At 31.0% G+C, this 14,539-nt stretch overlaps 1 protein-coding gene across 4 annotated transcripts in view; it reads right to left on the reverse strand.

The window, feature by feature from the left end:
• Window positions 1-14,539, reverse strand: part of Tpst (tyrosylprotein sulfotransferase) — a 58,926-nt gene that overhangs the window by 14,807 nt on the left and 29,580 nt on the right. Inside the window, exon 1 of one of the 4 annotated variants that reach the window (XM_065343453.1) lies at window positions 9,828-10,018. The exons of the other annotated variants lie outside the window; for them this stretch is intronic. The gene's annotated coding sequence lies outside the window, so the exon portion shown is untranslated. Of the gene's footprint in view, window positions 1-9,827; window positions 10,019-14,539 lie in introns of those variants that run through there. 4 annotated transcript variants of the gene reach the window in all.

Consider the following 14,539-nt stretch of genomic DNA (forward strand, 5'->3'; position numbering starts at 1 on the left):
GTATCATTGACTGGTGCTTACTGAGCACCCTCCCCCCCCCCCCGTTTAACTCGTAGGCGCTTGTCGCGAAATTCCAGGCATGCCAGATTCAAAAGTGAATTTTTAACCAATTCAAAAATTCCATAAAAATTGAAAAAATTAAATTTTCAAAGAACATCTAATAAAATGAATGAGCCCGTAGGCCTACTTAATTCCCCCTCCAAAAAAAGTAATTTTAGCAACCGAAAACACTCAAAAAGTAACCAAAAAAAAAAGACAAAACAAGAGCAACGCATTTTAATGGAAAAAAATTACATATTTAAAAAAGAACATTTCAAATTGAAATGTTGAACTATTTCGCAACTTTTAGGTAAAAAAAACGACACTTTTTGGAAATTTTTTGCAACAGAAAGTGAGTTTTTCAAAACAATTTCTAGCAAAAAAATAGAATTTTTGGCAAAAAGCGGAAAAAAGAAAGGCTTTTTGGTAATTTCTGGCAAAAAGCGAGGCATTTGAACATTTTTTGAAAAAAAATAAAACTTTCTGGACTTTTTTTTCAACGTGAGATTTTTGAACAGTTTTGCTGAAAATCAAGAATGAGAATTATGTCAATTTTTGACAAAAAGCATAACTTTGACCTTATAAGTAAAAATTAAGCCTTTTTGGCAGTTATTGGCAAAAAACTATACTTTTCTGCAATTCTTGTCAAGAAAGCGAGATTTTGGGAAAAAAGTTAGACTCTTAGGAATTTTTTTTGCAAAAAAACCACAATTTTCAGCAATTTTGCTAAAATGCAAAAATTTTTGAAAAGGGGAGAAATTTTGACAACTTTTTGCGAAAAGCAGCACTTTGACAACTTTTAGAAAAATCAGAACTTTTTGACAATTTTTGGCAAAAAGCAAAATAATTACTTATTTAGACATTTTTTTTTTAAAAGTAAAACTTTTTGGATTTTTTTTAACGTGAGATTTTTTAGCAGTTTTGCTAAAAAGCGAGAATGAAAATTATGGTCAATTTTTGACAAAAAGCAAAACTTTGAAATTTTTAGAAAAAAAACGATACTTTTTAGCAATTTGAGATTTTGGGGAAAAAGTGAGACTTTTTGGAACTTTTTTGCAAAAAACTACAATGTTTTGCTGAACAGCAAACATTTTTGAAAAAGGGTTAAATTTTGACAATTTTTTGCAAAATGCAACCCTTTGATAATCTTACAGAAAAATTTGAACTTTTTGGCAATTTCTGGCAAAAAAGTGAGACTTTCTGGCAATTTCTAGCAACAAAAAAACGAAACTTTTTGGTAGTGTAAGCAATTTTTAAAAAAGTGAGTAAGGCTCTTTAGCAATCTTGAAATTTTTGTCAAAGTGGAAGTTTTTTTACAATTTCTGCAAAAAGCTGGATTTGAGTACTTAATTAACAAAAAAAAAAACTTGTGCACAATTTTGGCCGAAAAAACGAGTTTTGTTATAGCCTTTTTTTCATTAAAAAAAACTCAATATTTTTAAAAAAAAATTGAATTTTTTTAGATATGTATTTTGCCAAAAAACAAATCAGTTTTTTTTTTATTTTCACTTTTTCTGAGATTTAAATTAAATCAAGCTTCCATTTTCAACTTTACCAATCCTTTTAGAAGTTTAAAAAAAGACCAACTAAGGGTTTTGAAAATTAGTTTTTTTTTTCAATTTTTCAGAGATTTAAAATCAAATTAAACTTCCATTTCCAACTTAATTACCAACTCCTTTAAAAGTTGAAAAAATGATCAATTAAGGGTTTTGAAAATTTTTCAAAACACTCCTTTTTAATTGGTCAATTAAATAAAAGTTTTTTCATTGGCGAATTTTCAGCTTCATTAGCAATTTTTCCAAAGATTTCATTCAAGTCTGAAAATTCAAATCAAACTTTTGTTTTCAGGTGCCAAAAATATGCTCTTTATTCCAATTTCTGACAGTTTTTCAAAATTGTTTCGTTGGTTAATTTCAAACCATGTTGTGACTTTTTCAATGATGAAAAACTCCTTCTAACACTCGATGAATGATTTTGTAAAAGCTCAAAAACTCAAATCAAGCTTTTATTTTCAATCGTTATTCATTTAGAAGCCGGAAATGTGTTTTAAGCAAATTTTCAACCATTCTTTCTCTGATTGGTCAATCGAATAATGGTAACTTCTATCTTTGAAAAAAAGCAAAATTGAGTCAAAATTCTAGTAACTCTGAAGATCCTAATCCTGGTTCTGAGATCAAACTGTTTTCAGAATTGGAAACAGCAAAATTCTTCTAAAAATCGTGATCAGACTTACTTATTCTGCTTTAAGGAAATAGCTAGATACAGTTACATTTTATATTCTACGTATCATTCTTAGGAAAAGAATATCGTACTCACCTAAAACAAAGAAAAACATAATTGTGGGTTAGTTAATTTTAATTAATCATTTCTCATTTCAACTTAATAATATTACATTATTTACAATTCAATTCTACGTATTAAGTATTCAGGTTAAGCTCAAGAGCAGAAATCAAATGAAAAAAAAAATCAGAACATGTTACATAAATAATGTTGAACTTATTTTCTTCGATTCTTTTAAAACCGTTTAAGAAAAATTTTCGCAAACGAAACGAAAGAAATCTTCATTTTGAACAATATGTACAATTTTTAAACGAGCAATGAAACGTAGCTATTTATTATTGAAATAAATACCACACCTCATCCTCCTTGTCTGCCTTCCGCAGTCAAAGGACATTAGCAAAAATCTTTAAAAATTAACATTCCGCTTTGATTTTTATGTCATTCCAATGAGGTTTTTTCTTTCATTTCTATTCCCTTAATCGCGAACAATAATGAAAAAAAATGATTAAACGAAAAAAAAACTTCAAACAGTTCACTTTTATTTTCATCCAGTTCATTCCAACCACTCACCGATTTTTCATTTTCCAAAACGACAATTCCGAAAGCAAGAATAGCGAAACATTATCCACACTTTGAATTCCAAATTAAACAATACTCGTACTACAAAAGCGACGAAAAAACGAAAAAAACGAAACCGAACAGGTTGACAATAACGACACTACGCGAACAAAGATTAAAAATACAACAAATTTTACGACACTCGGTTCTCACAATGAGCCGAGCCCCTCAACCACTTCTCACTTTGAGACTTTACAAACAAGGCATTCGCGACGGACCCGCCGTACACTTAAGTAAATTAATTTTAAAAATACATCCGGAATAAACTCCGAAACTCTAAATTTTGACGACGAAACTCGCCGGTAATTTTGTAATTTCACAATGAAACCCTAGACAGTTAAACGTTAACGCTAAAATCATTAAACAAATTGTAAATTTTCTAGTTTTCAAATATATATACGCATACTATATAAACGACACGAGAGTTTTAATTAGAAAACTTGCGCTCAAACTTTTCCAATTAACACGTCCCCTTATTTTTCCAAAATGTCTTTTTTTTTCGCTTTCGTTTCGAAAAAAAAAGAAAGAAAAGAGTTTAATTCGAACGAAGACTATACGTATAGAGGAGGGATGGTTTTTTTTCATCATTTTCCAGCATAACGACGAAGGCGACACTATTGTACGTAAAAACTTATCCGATCAACGTAAAAAGAATGAAAAAAAAAATGGCATATCGTCGCATCTCGCAATACTGTAAGATCGTCTGTCCGGGTCTCTGGTCTGGCGCAATTGTTCTCTTGAAAAAAATTAATAAAACCAAATGGCCGATAAAATAAATTTCAAATAGCATTAAAAAAAAGCCACCAGCAAAACCGAATAACTTTCACGACCGGATAATATAGTGTAAAATATATTGCCAACTATTCTCGTATAACTATAGTATATGCAAGATGCAAAAATACCAACTGGAGCTTGTAAAATTACCAGTATCCGGTTAATTCTTCGTTTTTCATCGGGGCGAAAAGTTTAATATCGAGAAAATGGAGTGAGCATGGGTGAAATAGAGACTAAGGGACGTCTTTTGCAGTAATTTCGCCTCACAAAACCGGAAAATCCATTTCTTTTTATTCCGCTGATTTAATACATACTATAACGTACTCTCGGCACAACAAAAAGAAAAATGGATTTTGTTTCCGCAGGATTATCTCTCGATTCAAGAACACCCTCCTCTCGCTATATGTGTATTCTATTCTCGCATCCCTATAGCTCGTGCTTTTTTCTTGTTGTTAATGTCGCGATAAACACGATAAACCACTTCCCGTTTATTAATTCGTGCTTGATTTACAAATCAACGTAATTGTATAGGTACCTATAGTTCATGTCGAAAGTTATATTTTATTTTAACTGAAATCGAGCTTTGGAGAAAAAACATGAAAAAGATAAGAAAAAGAGTTGAAAAAATGAGCAAAAAACCCGATGGATGCGATAGTACTCACTTTTTCTAAAATTTTCTTCATTATTATGGAAGAAAAGCTTTACTCACACTAAGAACAGAACATTCGTCTGTTTTCAGATTGTTCGAGGAAATAATAAAAACTATTCAAAAAATACTGCACCACAACGATTAAAAAATGAACTAGATCAACATTAAAAATAATTCCACATTATTCGCCATTCGATGAATTTTGAACGAGATTCATCGATCAGATATAACAACTCATCATAGTACGTAGACGTACCTTAATGAGCATAAATTCATAGTTATTATACCTAATTATTCATTTTATGGGTCGTACCATGGCATGATAGTAATTTTATATTATAAAATTTAAAAATTAATTCCCGCGTAAACGGTGATAGGTTATGATCGTCGGTTGAATCCGAGTATATAAATAATTATAACGATAGTTCGGAATTTTTAATGAATTATAATCATAGAGTAGCTAACGATGATCTAAAAATTATAGGAACGTAGGTAATTATAATTATTTCACGTAGGAAATGAGTAATATGTTACACATGCCCGACTTTTGTCAAAATTAAACAAAAAAGAACCGTATTTCGTATATGTGGCTTTACCATTGCCATCGCGGATAAAATAACTCAATTAAGATAAGGCCACGACATTTTTACGCACTGTACCTATTGCCTCCATTTTTCATCATTACTCGCACGAGTGTTCTTGAAAATTTGAATATAAAGCAATTAACTAGAGAATTTATGTCTACACATGGTGCTGATCGAATCGATTAGACATACGCACTACCTTCTGTATATGTAAAGTATTACGTACTACAGAAAAGATTATTGCATAAGAAAAATTAGCTCCAGCCCACTAAGTATGGTGATTTGGCCTTTGACGTTGATTTCTATTTTTATGCCATTGTTTATTTTTTCATTCAACTATCGAATTATGATTTTTCATCCGTAACTTGAGAAATGGCATCCCTAAAATGTGTTTTTCAGGGAGCTTGGCTCATTTGAGATTGATTTCAACCGATTGACGTGCCACTTGGTATAATTCTGGCTCACTCTGACTTTAGTGAAATCAAGCTAAATTGAAAGAGTATTTATCTTGAAACCTCTGTAACCAAAATTTTATCAAAGTTTATTTTTGGATTTTCAGTAAATTTTTTCGAACATTCAAAAAATGAGAAAAAGATGCAAATATGACGAATTTTCAGCTTTGAGCAGCTCTAGGAAAATAATGAAAATTTTAAAGAAGACTCGTATAAGGCTAATTTTTTAAAAATAATACGAGTGGTTTATGAATTTTATGATCCATGGTGTCTACTCTTTTGAAGAAATGACTTTTCTCAACTTTTCCATTCTATGAGCAAAATTTTCCAATTCAACTACACTAAAAAGGAGAGGTACCAATTTTTTTTAACTCATAGATATTCATAAAACAAAAGATTAGGGTTGATAATTGACACTCAAATTTTTTCTAATAAAAAGTTACTTGACTTAGTAATAACCAGAAAAGTTCAAAAAGTAACCAAAAACAGGGTGTCTAACAAAACTCTCACACAAAAAAAATCATGGTTTTTTTCAAGACCTACTTCACATTTTTACCGCATAAAAATACTCCCCCTCCCACCCCCAAAAAAGTAGATAACTTGAAACTGCGAGGAAATTTTTTAAAATTTGTAGGCAAGTAGGTAATTCAGTTTTTTGATTTTTTTTCAATTTTATGGGCTTTTTGAAAAATTTTCAAGTGTTCATGACTTTTCATGACTTTTATGACCTTTAGACACCCTGAAACAGTAACCAAAAAAGTTACAAGACGTGATGAGCAAATCATTTTAATGTAGAAAAAACGTCACAAAAAACTAAAAAGCCGAACATTTCATTAAAAATAACTTTTTTGGCAATTTTAGGACATACGTAGAAGTGAGAATTTTTGGAAATTTCTGGCAAAAAAAAAGATTTTTCGACAATTTTTGCAAAAAACAGAGATTTTTTGGAAATTTTTGGCAAAAAAAGCGAGGCATTGAAGCAATTTTTTATTGACCTTTTGGAATTTTTTCCAAAAATTACGACAATTTTTCAGTAATTTTTTTGTAAAAAAATGAGACTTTTCGGAAATTTTTGGGAAAAAGAACAAGATTTTTTAGAATTTCAAATTGATGATACATAGAATGGCGAAATTTTGTGAAACTTGCTTAAAAGTTATTAGAGAGCTATTGAAATATTTAAAAATGAATAAAACTTGATGAAACATGAATATAATTGGAAAAAATTCCACAAAAAATGCCTCAAGATGACAAAAAAAATTGATTAGTAAAAATACTCGTACTTAATATTGGTATCAAAGAAATTTTTCAAAAATTGCAGAAAGCTGCAAACCACCAAAAATTTTATAAAACTTCTACAGAGTTAAACGAAAATCGATCAAATATCCAGCAATTTGGACAAAAAATAACAAAGCACTTTATGAGCAATAATTCTCCCTCTAGTTAGTGACGATCGTTAAGAAAAATTAAAAAAATACAAAAAAACTACCTCATGAGTGATGATTTTTCATCTGACTAACATTGTTTTAAAAGTACTGTTTGAATAAACACGTATACAAGAATTTGAAAAACCATCTTACGTGTTATAATTTTCCTTCTAGCTAACGTTGTTTTTCAATTTTGCAAAAATTTCATCAATGTTGAATATTGAGAAAATTTGATCAATTTTACATTACATAATTTTCAATAATTTTTTGAGCAATTTTTCTTGAGTTTGGCAACATTTTATCAACATTTTTCAGTGTTTTCATTTTTCAGTCATTTCTTTTTAATTCCGTTGTATTTCAATCAAATTCTAGCAATTTTTAGAATTTTTCAGTAGAATTTAACATCATTTCGTCACCTTAAAGGTAATTCCGTTTTTATGTCCAGGGGAAAAAAGACGATTTTGCGCATCACTGATAAGTTTCTGAGTTCTGATGAACCCACAATTTGGGAAGTCTTGATCAGACTTGGGTTTATAGTTTCGCGCATCTTCTGTTGTTCAGTTTTGCTACACCCTGACCCAGATGAAAGCTTTCAATTTTCAGTCACGCCAGAACCTTATCAGTGATAAGTATGCAAAACCGATTTTTTTTCTGTACATACAATTTGTGCTATCTTAATGACATTTCTTCATTTTTATTTCAATTTATCATACATTTGCAAATCATTTGATATTTTCATGAAAATAAATACCTATTTTATTGGTCCAATTTTTAAACATTTTAGCTAAATAACTTTGAGGAATGGAGACATCTTGTCCATTTTTTCATCATTCGTAATCATTTCTTTCTAGCAAATTTCAGTTAAGGTGTATTTTTCATCTTTTTTGACAAGTTTTTCAATAATTTTTGAATTAATTTAGCGAATTTCTGAGTATCATTGAACAATTTGTTTCCATTCATTTTTTCGTAGGTTTGATTAGCTCAGAAAATCCATTTTTCCTAAAAAGGAAGGCATCCAAATTGGTATAAAAATTTTTGAACCCGAAACGGCTGGATCGAAAAAACATGCAAACATTATACAGGGTGACCACACAAAGATGACCATATTTCTTTTTGTAATGGCGTCGGTAGTAATACTGCTACAGTGTCGAACGCGCGCGCTATTGAAAGTACAGGTTAGCCAAATTCGTTCTGATATGTTGTCATTTACCATGGATCACTTTATTGACAAAGCACAAGCATTTTGCTTAGAAGTGTAAGTTTTATGAAAGTCAGCTTGCATCCGGAAAAATCGCGAATGCATCAGTTTATCGCTCCTGGAGGCAAACGAAGCATACCCTACAAAAAAATTACACCTGACCAAGATTGTAGAGAATTAAATTTCGAATCGTTAGAATGTCATTAGTTTGTTTTAGGATGCTTAGTTCTTGATTTTTTTTGACAAAAAACTAAAATTTTCTTAAATGAACTTTGAAAAATTTGCATAAAAATCGATCTGGAGGCGAAACAAAGCGTCCTAGCGAAAAACTAACGGCATTATGTCGATTGGAAATTTAATTTTCTACAATTTTCCTCGACGTCATTTTTCTGTAGAGTGCTTCGTTCCGCCTCCAGACTGACTTTTATGAAACAAAGTTTGCAAAGTTTTCAAAAGTTTTCAAAAGCTCATTTCAAAAAGTTTTTGATTTTTTGTAAAAAAAAATTAAAAACGAAGCATCTTAGAAAAAACTAATGATGTTCAAACGATTCGAAATTTAATTCTCTGCCATTTTAGTCAGGTGTAACTTTTTTTAGGACGCTTCGTTCGCCTCCAGGAGCGATTCGAGCTTTTGTCCACCCCTATTTATATCGCGAAAATACACTTCTAAGCAAAATGCATAATTCTTTAACAATAAAGCAATCCACGGTGAACGATAGCATGTCAAAACGAATTTGGCCAACTTGTACTTTCAATAGCGCGCGCGTTCGACACTGTAGCAGTGTTACCACCGACGCCATTACAAAAAGAAATATGGTCATCTTTGTGTGGTCACCCTGTACAAAATATAACCAGCTAAAATTTCAGGTCCTAAAATGCATTTTTCAATTTTTAGTTAATTTTTGAAAATCAAAGGGCCAAAAACGCGAAAAAACTAAAATTTCATAAAATTGACCTAGAAAGCTAAAATTTGGTATGTATCCTATTTTCAACCCACAAAATCTATTGAAATCAATTTTAAACGATTTTGAGCAGTTCTGGAGCCTTCAGCGGAATTTTCAAAATTGAAATTTCCATAAAATTTTACCAAATAAAATGGGAAAGCTAAATTTACTCTGTAATATCTAATTTCAACATACGGAATTGACTGGAAATAGTTTCAAACAGTTCTGGAGTCTTCAGTAACTATTTTGGAAATTCCAGTTTTCTAAAAAAAATAATTCCATAAAATCGGTTCAAATCAACTCCAGCACTTATGATCGTGACTGATGCGTGTTAGTGAGCCATTTGACCTTCTACGTACGTCATTTTTCCAAAATCTGCGAGTTCCAGTTCGAAACCATTTTATTTAGTTCAGCGATTTTTTAAATTTTCGACATGCCGAGTCGATTACAGATGGTTTCGAGCCTTTTTGGAGCCTCCAGCATCTTTCAAATTTTCAATTATGAGATTGCTGTGGCTGGACAAAAATATGGTTCCGAACCGAAATACACTGATTTTGGAAAAACTGCGTGTAATAGGTCAAGTGGGTCATTAACAAGCACCAAAGTCAATTCAGATAGATTTTATGGTTTTTTAAAAAAAAAAACTGAATTTCCAAAAAGTCGCTGGATGCTCCAAAATGACTCAAAACCACCTGAATATCAATAAATTCACAATAACGATTAACGTGGTTGCAAAATTGTTTGAAATATTTAGCAAAAATCGCTTAGTTCTAATATCAACACAGCATCGCCATTATTAATTTATTAGCAGGGAAAGAATTGAAAAATACATAAGTGTAAGTAAGAACTTGGAAGTAGCACTCACCTAATTGCACGAACATAAAACACCGAAATTAAATCACCAAACGGGGATACAATGTATGTAATATGTATCACGACTTTTCACTCGCAATTAGATAATAGATTACATTACATTACCTACACAATAAGTACAACATATCGCATCGTTTAACTGATGTTGGTGTTAACACGACAACATTAAACATCTTTGCCGAAAACTCAGCCATTAAGTATTCGTAAATGTGAATATTCTACAGTACGTACGTATTCAGAATGTAGTAATCAACAGTATAATACTAAAGTTTACATCCATGAGGCAATAAAATTAGAATACCTATCACAACGTTCTATCTACAACATTCTACAGATTGCATCGAAAGCGACAATACAACCATAGGGTAGGTAATTAAAATTAAAATTTCGTACGTCTTATTCGAAATAAAACGACGACCCGTCGTCGCGTCGGCCGTTCAAAACCCATCAAAACAAACATTCTCGCACATAAAATTGAAATTATTCACGTAATATTACTACGAATAGTTTACATAGTACCGTATAAAATACATAGAACAAACCCGACAAATTGTTACAGTTTCGAATAATACGACTTGGAACAAAGAAACAATGCAATTCGTTTCTCATCATTTCTCATCTCGTTTCATAATATCGATCGTATTATAGTATAAATTGCAATAAGAAGATGAGAGAAAATACAGTTAGTAGATTTCTGCCTTCTGCCAGCTACTCCAGCGAATGAACCGGATTACAAGCTGGTTATTAGAAGCGACGTTTTTAGGAGGGTTTTTTCTTATTATTAAGTATTTTTTTTTTTTTTTGGTTCTGGTGAAACTAGATCGTTAGAAGATAAACTCTACAGTATATATGGTCGGACATCGAATACTATCTAATTTAACACGGCTATATCCAGAAAAGTACCAACATTAAATTGGCTTAACCGCATTCTGCAACAAATTAAATCCACTCGCGACTCTTTAGCCCGGTCGGTCGGTGCGGTAAGTTCATGCGTTAGTTTAATAATGCATTACGAAATTATTTTAAAATGCGTTTATTCTCTTATCACCGAACCCTGACCGTTCCATTTAATTACGCGAGTCTTCATGCAAATCGTCGTCCAAAATACCGCACTGGCATCGGTAGTTTTTTTTGTGTGTTCCTCATCGACGACTATACGAGTAAAAATACTATACGAAATCTTACACATGGCACATGGCTGACCCGAATTTACTACATTTAATCAAAAGAAAAACGCCGTAAAACGTTTTAATAATGTTAACCAACCGTAGGAAAACTTCGTATCAAACATATAAATACGCTGCTTTGAATTTTCGCATCCAAGTCTGCCAATTTTTGATGTAAAAACTTTCAACTACAATCGAGCGACTGACGACGGTCGACGGGACTTATCAGCAACTCGGCGAATTAAAAATCCACCCTGTTTTCGGTTCGGGTCGTCGGTCCATGGGGGAAATATTGACAGTAAAAACGGTTCTGTTTCGGCCTATAGTACCCTATTATAAATCGAGCTTTCTTTATTCTTCAAACGATTCGGCTTTTTCTCAATTTTTCAGCACGTATAATAGGTCTCTTGGGAATCTGCAGCGTTGATGTGAGTTGAGTCGAGTTCGTCTGCTCGCGCGAAATATACGTACGTTCGTTTCCTGTTTCGTAATCGTATAACGCTTTTCATATAACGCTAAAAAACCGCCGAATTCTTCTCGCAGGCACAGCTCATTGTTGGGAAAAAGTTTTCTTTTTAATTCGTATTCATTATGATTAGGCGATTGCGTAAGATCGAAAGGATATTTGGCGTTAATAGCGTAATTTAAATATATAGAATTATATAGGGCAAATCATTCGTTCCATCAGATGATTACAGTTCGCGGTGACGACGACGACGACGGTGACGTTGACGAAATATCACCGACATCGACAGTCTGCAATGTTCTGTTCTGTCCCATTATTCTATTCGTTATCAATTTGATCAGCTCGAGGCGGATTGATGGGAAAAAACAATGAGAAATGAAAAAATTTCGATAAGTAATTCATCGTGGTGAGGTCTATAACTGCAGTTCAGATAGGTATACTTTGAAATTTACAAAAAGTGCACTAGCTCAGATCAATTGAATTGAATAAAATTTGATCAAATACAGAGGACGAATATCGCGATTCACCATCCATTAAACCAGTTTCTACCTGAACTTGAACATGATAACACGTTTTATAATGTCATGTAGGAGACAAAAACGAAAAGAAAAGTAATTTCAAATGACATTCTTTCAAGTTAAAGCGATAACTTTTGTATACTTGTAGGCCAGTTTGACCACAATCGTTGATTTCGACTTTCGACTAGTTGAAATTGAAGTTGGGTGTTAAAGTTCAATTCTGACCTTTTCAGAGTGATCTGAAGTTTCTGAAGAGAACTAAAAAATTTCTAAAAGCACCAGAATGGTCACATTGGTTCACTTAATTTGGTTAAGAAGAAAAAAAAATCATGAATGGGCTCCTCGTACCTACCAACTCAATTAGAATAAAAAAAAACTACTTTAGTGACCAAAAAAAAAAAATTAACCAAGAAAGTTAGAAAACATTTTAAAACAAATCACCAAAAAAACTTGATCAAGACTTCTGATTATTTCGCAACTTCTTTGTAAAATACATAGCAAGACTTATTCGATATTTTCAGCAAAAAAAAGACAATTTTAGACAATTTTTGGCATAAAAGTAAAATGTGAGCAACATTTAGAAAAAATGAGGCCTTTTGAATTTTGGTAGAAAGGGAAGGACCGCTGACAATTTTATCAAAACACAAGAGTTTTTAGCAATTTTTGGACAAAAGTGAAAACTTACCTATGACTATAGAAAGAAAATTTTGATAGTTTTAGCAAAAAAAAAAAAAAAAAAACAAGACGAAAAAGGGACTTTTTAGAAAAACAGCGAGATTTTTTGGCAAAAAAAGCGAAAATTTTTAGAAATTGATAATGAAAAGCCAGCCTGACAATTTTAGCATAGTGCGTCCAATTCATTAGGAAAAAATATATTCTATTGGCAAAAAATGATTTGCAATTTTTGTTAAAAGCCAAATATTTGACAACTTTTGGAGAACAGTGAGACTCTTTGGAATTCATGGCAAAAAGCCACAATTTTCAACTATTTTGCTAAAAAGCAAACAATTAGGTACCTAAATTTTTGGAAAAAAGAAACATTTTGATGCTTTTTTGCAGTTTTTATCAAAAAAGCTAGATTTTGGAGAATTTTCCAAAAAAATCAGACTTTTAGAAGTTTTTGGCAAAAACATACAATTTTTAAACATTTTGCTAAAAAGCAAAAAATTAGGAAAATTCTTGAAAAAAAGAAACATTTTGATGCTTTTTTGCAGTTTCTATCAAAAAAGCTAGATTTTGGAAAATTTTTCCAAAAAAATCAGACTTTTAGAAATTTTTGGCAAAAAAATGCAATTTTTAAGCATTTTGCTGAAAAGTAAACAATCAGGTAAATTTTTGGAAAAAAGAAACATTTTGATGCTTTTTTGCAATTTTAATCAAAAAAGTCAGATTTTGGACAATTTTTAACCCTTTCACTAAAAAGCGAAAATTTTATTAAATTTTTGAAAAAAGGGAAAAATTTTGATACTTTTTTGCAACTTTTGTAAAAAAAAGTCAAATTTTGAACATAATTTTATAAAAAAGTAAAACTTTTTGAACATTGTTTCCAAAAAAGTGAAAGTTTCAAGCGATTTTCGGCGAAAACAAGGATTAAAAAAAGCGAAACTTTTAAGCTATTTTTGGCAAAAAAATATGCATATTGAAAATCTGCGTTAACAAGGTGAAAATATTTGGTAATTTTTGACCAAAAGCAGATGAAAAAAAGTGAGACTATGTCAAAGAAAAGAGACTCCTTGAAATTTTTTCCAAAAAAACCACAATTTTTACCCATTTTACTAAAAAGTAAAAATTTTAGGAATTTTGAAAAAAGGGAGAAATTTTGATACTTTTTTGCAATTTCTGTCAAAAAAGCCAGATTTTGGGCAATTTTTGAAAAAAAAAGTGAAACTTTTTGTCATTTTGTGACAATTTTAGCAAAGAGCAGGTTTTTTTTTAGCAATTTTTAGTCAAGAACTCAAACAAAGTATTTTTGCAAAAAAGTGAAACCTATTGGAAGTTTTTGGAAAAAGTAAAGCTTTTTTGCAAATTAATTTTTGGTAAAAAAATTGAGACTTTCACAATTTCTTGAAAAAAAACGAGATTTTTTGGGAATTGTTGGAAAAAAACGATAATTATTTTCTACAGTAGGTATTTGTCCAAAAACAAGGCTTTTTGACAATTTTTCACAAAATAAAAAACTTTTGGACGAATTTTGATTAAAAATGACACTTAAAAATTGTTTTGAATAAGCGAAAATTATTAGAAAATTTTAGCAAAAAAGTGAGGTGTATTGGAAAATCTTGTCGAAACTGAAAAATGTTGGTTTCGAGAGAGTCGTTGAAAATGATATCAAAGAGCAAGTCTTTTTTGGTAATTGTTGACAAAAAGCGAGACGAACATTTCAGCATGAGACATTTTTGGAGTTCATGGCAAAAAAGTGATTCTTTTGAGCAATTTTAGATCTTGGAATTTTTTCCCCAAAATTGAAAACTTTAAATAATTTTTGGCATGAAATTAAATTTTTTCAAACTTGAAACAGCTTTTAGATTTTTAAACATATTTTCAAAAATTCCCC

This window comes from Planococcus citri, chromosome 1 (assembly GCF_950023065.1).
Source record: "Planococcus citri chromosome 1, ihPlaCitr1.1, whole genome shotgun sequence".
NCBI lineage: Eukaryota > Metazoa > Arthropoda > Insecta > Hemiptera > Pseudococcidae > Planococcus > Planococcus citri.